The 10,841-nt window shown below is 38.8% G+C and overlaps 1 long non-coding RNA gene across 1 annotated transcript; it reads left to right on the top strand.

Moving 5' to 3' along the window:
• Window positions 1-7,401: 7,401 nt before the first annotated feature.
• Window positions 7,402-7,760, top strand: LOC149186278 (uncharacterized). The gene is made up of 2 exons (XR_016256122.1): window positions 7,402-7,613; window positions 7,708-7,760. It is a non-coding gene; the product is annotated as an uncharacterized LOC149186278 (long non-coding RNA).
• Window positions 7,761-10,841: the final 3,081 nt, after the last annotated feature.

Genomic DNA, 10,841 nt, shown 5'->3' with positions numbered 1-10,841 from the left:
GTTCCGTTGTCGCTCGAGGGTTTCTTCGAGCAAGATTTTGATGGGATCTCCTGCCCCCTCGTCTTTCTTCTCGTCCGCCATGGGAGGCCGTCGGGATTTGCGAGGCTGGTCTTGCAAAGGTTCAACCAGTTCAAGCCCTAACTCCTTATATCCCGACCTTGTTGGGGACATGCAAAGAAAAACAGAGAAAAAGCAGACCGCTCTGATACCACTGATCCGGATTTAAACAGGAACGCAACAAATTACAGAGATAACCATATACACAAAGATGCAGCGGAAATAATACTTCATTTCATTAATGGAAAATACTGAAATATGCTTACAACTAGAAATGGAAATAAACAGCTAGGGCGATGGTAGCTTATCTCTGAGAAGAGATGTGATGGCTACATGCCTCTGAACTGTGTTACAATGAGGCTCGAAGGCCTATTTATTGTTGAGAAACAATGGAAAACCCTTACCATTCCAAAACCTAACCCTAGGAGATGAAACGCCAAACTGTGGGCCCCGTTTTGGGGTAAATTGGTACATCAACTTCCCGGGGTCGTAACTTTGGCATATGATCTCCGTTTGACGCGTACAATAGCTCATTAGAAAGATCTATCCGAGTACTATCATTGTTGGAACGGGCAACATCGGTCCATTCCATGGACCCATGTTGCCCTTGGATTCCCCAAAAAATGTCGTTTAGGGCCTCAAAACGGCTCCGGAAGTTCAGGACCCGAAAAAACTGCTAAAAATAGTAAGTTGTGCTACAATTAAGGAAACTGAAAATGCTGAGAAAGACAATGGTGGGGGTCCAGGTGGACTTGGCAGGTGGCCACCAATATCCACCTGGATCAGAGGTCGATCTAGGCTCTAACATAGTGGTGACCATACTGGGGAACGTAGTGTTATGTTCCTCACTAAAATGTATCAAGTTCAGATCTGATTGTTGATGGTGGACAACGATCAGACACTGGAAGGCTGAAATCATTGACCTGGTGACTCCAAATCAGTTTTGAGATTAGATCCAAAGACTCCACTGGAGGATGAACTTGACCAGTAGAAACATGAAAGGACAATATGGAAAGATCAGGTATTCAAGTTGGAATTTCATCCAAGACATTATCTTCTTTGTTACAAATTATTTCTTCTCTTTTCCTGAGAATGTCAAGAAGGCTTTACAAAGTATATTGTATTCGAGAAAAGATCTTAGACCTGCATTTGATTCTTTCCCTTTGAAGATTGCAAATACAAAATATTCGCAAGCCTTTGATCTTGATCAAGACCCTTCTTCTGAATCTTATGATGATTGTCTTCAAATTGATGAGCCTAAAGAGGCCAAGACTGATTCTACACCTTTTGTACATATTCCTATACCTTGTAAAATTCCAGATAGATACAAGCCTCTGATTTTACCTCCTATATCCCATTCTTTCCCTAAAAATCATTACCTACATCTACCAAAATTTGATGGTGAATGTGACAACATCACTGCTGAGAGACATGTACTGAATTTTGAGTCTTTTCTTGACCTTTTTTAGGTTGATGAAGAAGATGTCAATGTTAGGTTTTTTGCTATTTCCTTGCAAGGCAAAGTTAAGAGTTGGTTCAAAACCCTACTTGATGCGAGCATCTCATATTTCCAACAGTTCGTCAAAGTTTTCCTCGACAAGTGGGTGGTCATACAAAACCCTTTCTTGCTTCTAGAAGAATATAACCAGCGGAAAAGACTGCCAGTGGAGATAGTGCAACAATTTTCTACCAGGTTTGACCAAGTCTATTTTTTGATGCCAGTTAATACAAGACCTCCTCCCAAATCTGCTCTCTTACACTACCTGGAAGCCTTTGATCCGGAAATGGGGTTTCAGCTGAGGGAAAGGAACCTTACAACACTTGAAGAGATGCAAAATAGTGTAGTAGATGTAGAGGCTAATTTGTTGATCAAAAGGGCAAAGCTGAAGGAAGAAGAGAGGAAGAACATAGATCCAGAGGAATCGACATCTTTAGAGGTAAAGCTCGACATTTTGGTAAGTGCAGTGGAAGAGATGATGCAAAAGATCACCACAAGGAATGAGTATGATGTTCAAGACCATGGCTCGCTGATTGAAGAGGAACAATTGGCCGATCCAAAACATTTTCTTTCTTATCCTAGTTGTCATAGATCTAATAATGATTGTTTTATAGATCATCTTGGAGAAGAGAGATCTGTTGATATGACATGTATGCTTGATGATGTGTTTTATACTGATGATTTGCCTCAGTTTGATTAGTATGATGATGATTATGTTCTCCAAACAGAAGCTAATCTTGCAGAAAAATCAACAGTTGGTTTGTGGAAGGAGGAAGTTCACTTTCAGCAGCTCGAATACAGTGATCAACCGGTGCATATCAGCTATGGAAGTGAGGAGGAAAGTGCATAAAACTTTGAATTAAGTGAAGGATCTTTGCCTTTTTGTTTTACTTCGTTTCAGTTTATCGGAGACAACTTTCATGCAATCAGAAATTAACTGTCGACAAGTTTTGATCTGGACCATCTTGAGGGCAATGAAATCCTTGTTCAAGACTTCTCATATCTAGATTTGCAGCCCCCAAATGTCATTGATTGTCAAGTTTTAGATGAAGACTTGGAAGCTGGAACATATGATCAAATGATGCAATATGATTCTGTACCATTCTATTTTGAATCATTTCAGTTTTTGAAGGGAAATTTGCATAGTACATCTTCAATAAAGGATGAGCAACCTGTAGAAAATCATGCAATCTCATTGGAACCAATAGAACATGGGTTGCCACAGTCTTTTCAAGTTTTTCAAGATCCAATAGCTGATGTGTTGGATGATGTCTGCAATCATAGTCCTTCTTCGTTAGCTAATTGTGAGCTTGAAACAAGTATTGATACAAACTGGATCCAATAGCCAGTTTCTTTGTCATTTTCAGCAGGAATCTCGTCACAAAGCTCAGATGAAAGTTTGCATTCATGGTATGAGGAGAAGAAGCAAAGTAATCCATTGGATGAGCTAAGTCCCAGTGTACATGAATTTCAAGATCCTTATGCAGTATTTTTGGAGTTGGATAAAGAATACATATTATTCAACGGATCTCTTTACAAGTTTTCATGGGAATTGCCTTTCAGTAGTTCTCTCTTGTTGTTCATAAGAAAGCACTTGCAGAGAATTCAAACAACAACCAAAATGCTTACTTGGTTTCATTGGTTATTTCATTTCACTTGATCAGGCGATGAATGAAACAATTAGAGTAGGTTTTATTAAATAAGCTCCATTTTGAGCATATTTTCCAGTTTCATGTTTTAGTATCGAGTCAGTTTTTAGTTTAGTTTCAAGTCAGTTGGTGTCTTTGAGTCATCAGTATTTAGTTATGTAATTTCAGTTTAAATTTTTGATTCCATGCCCAATGGATAAGGCTACTAGGTCTACGGTGTTCTTGGCACCTCCAAGGAGCTACCATCCCCATTGGAGCCAATGTTAGTGTTAGTCTTTGCAACCTTCCTCCAATGATCAAACATGCTCTTACAAAGTGGTCTTAGGGTGTCAACGTCAAATTTTGTCATTTCAGTGAGTCTTCAAGTAAAATTTGGTCATTAGGTATTAAGTCTAAGATTTGTTTTCACTTCCAAAGTTTTCCAAGTGTCGGTCCATGTCACCATTTGGATGAGTGTACCATCATTCAAAAAGTTGTCATCATCATTTCAGGTTCCAATGGGTCATTTTACACCTTGTTTGTGCTTCAGTTGTGCTCAGGTAAGGCTCATTTCCCTCTCCTAGGGTTTTTGTTTCTGAGCAAGAAAAAATGAATTTGGAAAACGTGAGAGAGGTTTTTATCCACAATAGGCCAAGGAAGAAAAAACTCCTTCACTTTTTACACAGGTGTCATGGTTTTAGAGAAATGTCAAAAATATAGTTGCTACAAGAGAGTTGCTGCACCTCTAGAGTGACCTTGGTAAAATCAAATGTTCTCCTAGATGGCAAAACCAAATGGCTTTCTTGATGATTCAAATGATAAGTAGAAAAAAATAGCTTTCCAATGAGCTATCATGAGCTCAATTTGGAGTTGAGGAAGACCTTCAAACGTTGACTGCAACAGCACTCTACATTTAGGCAGCCTCATTCTGCACATTTTGACTAGTCTTGGGAGATTGGACTTTTGACAGGGCAAATGAACTCCAAATTGAACAATTCAAGATGTTCTAGAAATTAGACTCAAAAAAATTTCCAACAAGCTATCTTGCGCCGAATTTGGACACCGGAAAGGCCTTCAAAAGTGTCTTGCAAAAAGGCGTTGCACATCAGAGGCCAGCGCTGTGCACCTGGCAGTCATTCTCAGTGTAAAAATACACGGGCGCTACGCACCTGGGAGGCGCTGCGCACCTGGGTGAGGCACTGCACACCTGGAAACCAAGCCCCAAATCACTCCAAATCACCCAATTTGCCTCAAATCATCCAAGTTTACCTCTTTGCAAGTAAGTACATCAATGTTTCTTATTGAAAAGGGTTTTTACATCAAGTTTTGGTGATTCTTTTACTCATAAAGTCAAAACCCTAGTTTTTACACAGATTGTCTCATAAATTTGACAAGCTCACTCTCTTATTGTTTTCTTATATTATCCATTATTTATTGTTCCCTAAACCCCATTCCCTCATATATTTTCCCTAAATCCCATTCCCACATACAAATTTCCCAAACCCTACACACTTTATCCTACTAACTCCCTAAACCCTATACATTATCCCCAAAAACCTACTCACCCCATAAATCCCATTCACACTCCCATTCACTATCACCTAATCATCCATAAAATCTCTTCATTCTCATCTTTCATCCATCCACCCTATCTTATCATTCACTACAAGTGTTCACAACTATAAAAACAATGGAAAGAGACAGTGCATATGAGCTTGAAGAAGACAACCTTAGTGACAGTTCCAGGGAGAGAAACATACAACAAAGGAAGCCTCATAAAGTAGTAAGGATTATCAGAGAGGAACCCACCAGTTTGAGGGACTTACAAGCTTCCCCACTTGCCATTTCTTGCTTTAAACATCAAGCATGCTTTGATTTTTGTGAAATGATAGAAAGGGTTAGGTTTCACCATGAGTTGGCTAGGCTGTTTGTGACTCATTTACATAACAATGAGATGAAATTTTTCAGAGTAACCTTCACAATATCACCAACTGTTATTTCAGAGGGCCAACAGAGATAACCAAATGATGAGGCATATGGCCTAATCGGTACAGGACACGGAACAAAATTTTCAACATGAGAATGAAGAGGATGAAAGCTAGGTTAAGGAGAGACTTAGAGGGAAAGAAAGAGCAATATAGACTCATAATATTGGCTAAAGCCTCACTAGCCCATCAAAGCAACTAATGGTGGTGTCCTATGCCAAATCTGGGCAAGTTTTGATGATTTTTTGTTTTTTTCAAATTTTGAAATTTTGAAAAACAGGAAATTGGCCTAGATGCGCAGCGGCACCCGCATTGCACTTTTCCTTGGAGCACTTGTTGGAGGAAAACTTAATATATTTGGATTCAGCATGATGAGAGCATCAAACCCAGAAAATTTCAGCTATTTTGGAGCAAAACTAGGTCACCAAAAGGTCAAAAAACTACCAAAAAATGACCCCTCTGCCTCTTTTTGGACACATAGAAGCAGTGTTGGGAGATTTCACTTTTAAGGGGGCAAGTGACATTAAAATGCAAAAATTCAAGATGTTCCAGAAACTAGACAGAAATACCTTTCCAATGAGCTATCTTGAGCTCAATTTGGCTAAGGGAAAGGCCTCCAAAAGTGGCTGTGAAGCGGCGCCACACACCTAGCTAGTGGTGCTGCGCATAGAGCCAGTTTGCTAGAAAATCCAGTTTTCGCCTATTTTCACTGCAATTTGACTTTTTCTCTCTTCATGGATGAATTCATGATTGTAATTAATGCCTTGGTATGTAAATGTAATAGTGAAATGATCTTAGAGGGTAGATTCATCAGTTTGAGGTGGTTTGGGGGTCAATGAATCAGTTTCCATGTTTATAGAGGCCAGTTGTTCCACTGCCTATATTCTAGTTCTTAGTTGGGAAATGGTTGAAACTGCCACTCTTCTCATGGATTTGACCCCTGATGGTCAAGATGAGTAGTTTATATGTCTATATTATGTGTTTTCTTGGTCATTTGGCGAGGTTGGACTCTCTTGGATGCTCTGAGCTACATTGTACATTCTTAATAGTAGTTTGGCAAGGAAATAAACCATGATTTGCAGCTATTTTTGTGGGATTCTTGTGGTAATGTGTTTTTGCATTGTTTCTCCTCCTGTCATTTAGTTTTTCTCATGTGTATATGTGCCAAAATCTATTTCATTTTTCTTAATTAAATGAAATCAATATAGATAGGTAGAATACATTGGTAACAGTGCTCTACCTTGGGAATACATTTAGTTTTTGATTTTTTCAGTTGTCTGAAGAGGAATCGTGATCCTTGCATGTCCTCGTCAGCTCCTCACTAGTATTAGACCTACCATCTCACTCAATTCTAAGTGCTTAAACACCTACCTACCTCGCCCCACAGAACACCCTGCAATTCTGATTTGATTTCCTGAACCCAAAGCTGCTTGCTCCATTTGATCCAGCAACAAAACCTTCAAAATCAATCAAAAACCCTAGAGCTACTATACCTAGCCTAAAATCCATATTCAATTCAGTCATCTCAACTGAGATTGACAAGGAGAGAGCCCTTTCCCAACCTAGTTAGGCTAGCTACCAGGTTAAGCTTGGTTTGTGGTTATCTTAAGATTGCCTCCCTTCAGCCTGAGGTCGATCTAGGCTCTAACAGGATCTTCCAGGTGGAGGAATGCCAACTCCTCTCCTCATTTCTTTCATTGTCAATCTCTGTGTAACATTTACAATTTGATATTTTTTAGCCCAATTCAGGTCGCAGCGTTGTAACTTGTGGCTCTGATACCACTTGTAACATGTAACATTTCACATCATATTATATAAAAAAATTCTTAGCTACTATTCAATTGATTATCCAATTATGTTGACTCATAAACCATATGCCGTGCAATATACATTGAATATCCTGGCTATAATATTAATTATACAACCTGTGAAATACAGTGTTAATTATTTGGGCTATAATGGTATCTATCATCTATTTGATATTTGGTACAGTACGAGATCTGATTCATATTAAAATGAAATATTTGCATAGATATGTTTTAATGTCGCATGTACTAATGCTCTAGATGGATCTTGATGCTCTAAGGCTCACATCCAGATTTACCAACACTCAATCTACCACTTGGCTGAGATCCCGCGGTGGAAACTCTAGATGATGATCTAATGGTTGCCATTCTTTGGAATAGGGTTAGGGTAACTAACCACTACAACACTACCGATGGTCCTCATTTCTCCTCCGTCTTGGTGTGGTATACTGCTCTGCAAGCTTCGTTGGGTTTACTAGTTCTTTGAACCATTACTTGCCTTTCATGGATTTGTTTCTGTAGTTCCATAGTTAACCACTATTCTACTCTAATTGTGCAAAGGTTCTAGGTTCGATTGTGGAAAAAAACCCTTGGCAGAGTTCGTTAAATGGTCTTTCCATCTGCAACATAGGTATCTTAGGTAACCTCTCTTGATTAATTGATTTTTTTCTGAAAGGGTTACAATTCAATACTATCAATTGTTTAATCCTACCCTGATGCTCCTTCTTTTGCAGGTGACAATGTGGTTACAAGGCCGCTTCCAATGAGACAACTGTGCGAGGATACACTTCGTCTCACTTTTACTTCTTTTAAGGTTGGAATTCTGAGTGTCTCTGATTCTAACTGTTTGATGGATTTTTTTTCTCAGTTTCAGATAGCTGGGATTGTTTAGGAAGGAAGGAATTCCTCCCACTGTATAATGTTTTAATTATTGGTTGTTGGAGCTGTGCATAACTGTTATGGGGTTTTTCTAGAGGTTTGAGGCCCTCGGCCTAGTTTAATATACTGTATGAACATGTATATTTACCTCTCTGAAGTCCGAGCCTCTCGGCCCTGGTTTGAGTTTATAGCATCATAATTTATGTTTGGACTTTGTTTTGACGGTTTGGCCCTGCTACGACTATATAAAATCAGTCTTTTCGTAGTTTCCTTTTCATAAATACTTTGAATCTTGTGTTTATTAATTTTGTTTATGATATGAAATCCTACGAGATATGCATTGTTGAAAAGAGAGACTCATTTTCTCTTATTATTTACTTGGAACAAAGAAAAAAATGTTTCTTGTTAAGTTGTCGATTACAGGTTGGGTTCTTTTGGTTTCAACCCTCGTTGAGAGCCTATTTGTATTGCTCCCTGCAATGCTTTCCTATTTAGTTTAGACTCCGTTTATATTGTATGGCAAAAACTATAATTCTTACTATTCTTTAGAGCGTTTTGTGCATAGTATTTCATGGGTATTATATGTTATGTGGTTGAACAATTCTCTATTAACCCTTTCTCTAAATGTTTACAGTCAGAAATTCTTTTGACTGTAGTGGTTGAGGGTTTTTCTCAACCCATGTCTGAGGGTTTACCACAACGCCTCGACCCTCTGTTCACTATGTTTTCTATGATAGTTTATTTCTCTAATAGTTAATTTCCCGTGGCATAACCCTGTACAATGGTAACCACAATACCTTTAATGAAAGAAGAACTGTGTTCTATATTTTCGATTTCACAACAATACTTAGTATTTAAATGTTACACTCAGTTTATTCCCATTCATAAATCATATCAACACAATATTAGATGGTTGGACAAGCAAACCCTTGTGTCTACATTTTAACGAATCCTGACTTATAAGAAACTAATTCAATTTCTTTTAAGCTTTATAATTGGGTGCAACAACCAACTCTTCTTGAATGGAAAAGTACTTCTTATATTACCCTACACTTTTAATTCATCAATAAGACCTTTTGAGAACTTAACCCAAATTTTAGGAAATAAATTCTCAAGAAGGAATTAGTACTTATATGTGTATTGCACAACCAATCAAGGAGACATGTTAAAGATAAGAATAGTCTTTCCTTCCAATGGAACTAGCGATTACATCGAGATTCCCCCGTGCTTCCACTTCCAATACAATCACTATCGGTTAACTTGGTTTTGAGACCTCAATACCCTCCTGGTCGAGTCTAAAACACCATAACTATTTTCGAATGGAGAGTCTCCACTAGTCTCAAACTAGCTCAAGATAACCTCTCCTAACAATTTATCTCTTTCTCTTCTTCTTTGTAGGTGGGTTCCTACTCTTGGTGGCTAACCCCATGTAGTCCCTCATGTGATACTTTATCTCTGGGTCCAGATGAAAAGAAATAACTACCTCCCCAACTATATTAAAAATTTCCAACAGTTACTAAATCTTGATGTATACCTACTTCTCAAAATCCTTTTAAATTTTATTAAACAATAAACATACTTGTTATTAACATTTGTTTTCTTTTTACAAACTATCTTTTTTCACAATAATAACTTAAAAGTAGATAACAGTAATTAAAAATTTATTTTCAGAACTGAGAGTGTTACACGATACATGAGAGGAGGGTGTTGATACAGTTGTTTGCCTTGCACCGCTTAGAGAGGAGGGCGCTGATATAGTTTTTTGCCTTGCACGACTTAGTGCTTCCTCCTGGTGGGGCAACGGTCAGTGCTTTTATCAAAGAAAGTATATTACGTTTTGAAATCTCTTTGGGTTGTGTGATTGAAATTAGTTGATTTTTACCAGAGTTGGCGATGCGATTTTTTGAGTTAGGAGAAAAAAACGCGCGGACCAGTGATCTAGGGTTGCGAACTTTAGAGCTGGTTCTACATGGAGGAATGCAAGGGAGGGAGCTCCACTCCCTCCTTTAAGCAGATAGTGGTTGGCAGAGGCAAGAAACCCATTGAGGAGGACAGAGATCCTTCTGAAGAGGTAAGGCAAAGAGACAAAGAAGAGGCGCAGAACGACGCCAAAACCAGGGAAAGCAACTACACCAAAGACAACAAGGAAGAAGACAAAGAACATAATATAAAAGACAAAGCACCAAAGGGACAATGCAAGCCCAAAACCTCAATCGCGCCCAGAGTAGTGTTGAATGACCCTGCGCTGCGGTCGCACATGGACCACATGCAGATGTATGCAATAATTTGTAAATTCATGGGCATATGGCCCACTGAAAAAGCTTGACAAACATGGATTAAATACAACTGGAAACCAAAAGGTAGCATAGAACTTCAACTGGGATCAAAAGGATTCTTTACTGTAGTTTTTGCAAATATTAAAGACACGGACATAATGTTTGAAGGAGGTCCCTACTTTTACGTAGCTGCAGGCCTATATATGTGACCACGAGTGATGAATTTTGTTCTAGAACATGAAACCTTCACCTCGGTTTCGGTCTGGGTAAGACTCTACTCTTTGCCTTTGGATTATTGGCAACTGGAATCCTTATCTGCCATAGGAAATAAGCTAGGGCGTTTTGTCAAAGCCTCTGAGGCCACTAGGAAAGGAAAATACACATCCTTTGCAAGGATATGTGTGGAGATGGACCTCTCTGGAGCCTTGCCGGATGAGGTAATATTGGAAGTTCTGGATGAAGAATGGGTACAAACAGTGGATTATGAACACATCCCTTTCAGATGTCGTAAATGCCATGAGCATGGTCACCTATTTAGAGATTGCCCTCTCAGTAAAACAGGAAACATAAGTAAAACTAACACCATGAAAGATTTAGAAAGCTTTCATAAGGTGGTCCAGAAAGGAAAAGGGAGCAAACAGGGACCGAAACTACCTCAGATAGACAAGCATCAGGCCAGTCAAAATAGGTTTCAAGCCCTAGTAGAGGAAGAA

This window comes from Pinus tabuliformis, chromosome 3_1 (genome assembly GCF_031772625.1).
Source record: "Pinus tabuliformis cultivar Carrire ecotype Pingquan chromosome 3_1, CPIR1, whole genome shotgun sequence".
In the NCBI taxonomy this organism is placed as follows: Eukaryota; Viridiplantae; Streptophyta; class Pinopsida; order Pinales; family Pinaceae; genus Pinus; species Pinus tabuliformis.
The sequence above is the reverse complement of the archived record's forward strand: the minus strand, read 5'-3'. Positions and strand labels throughout refer to the sequence as shown.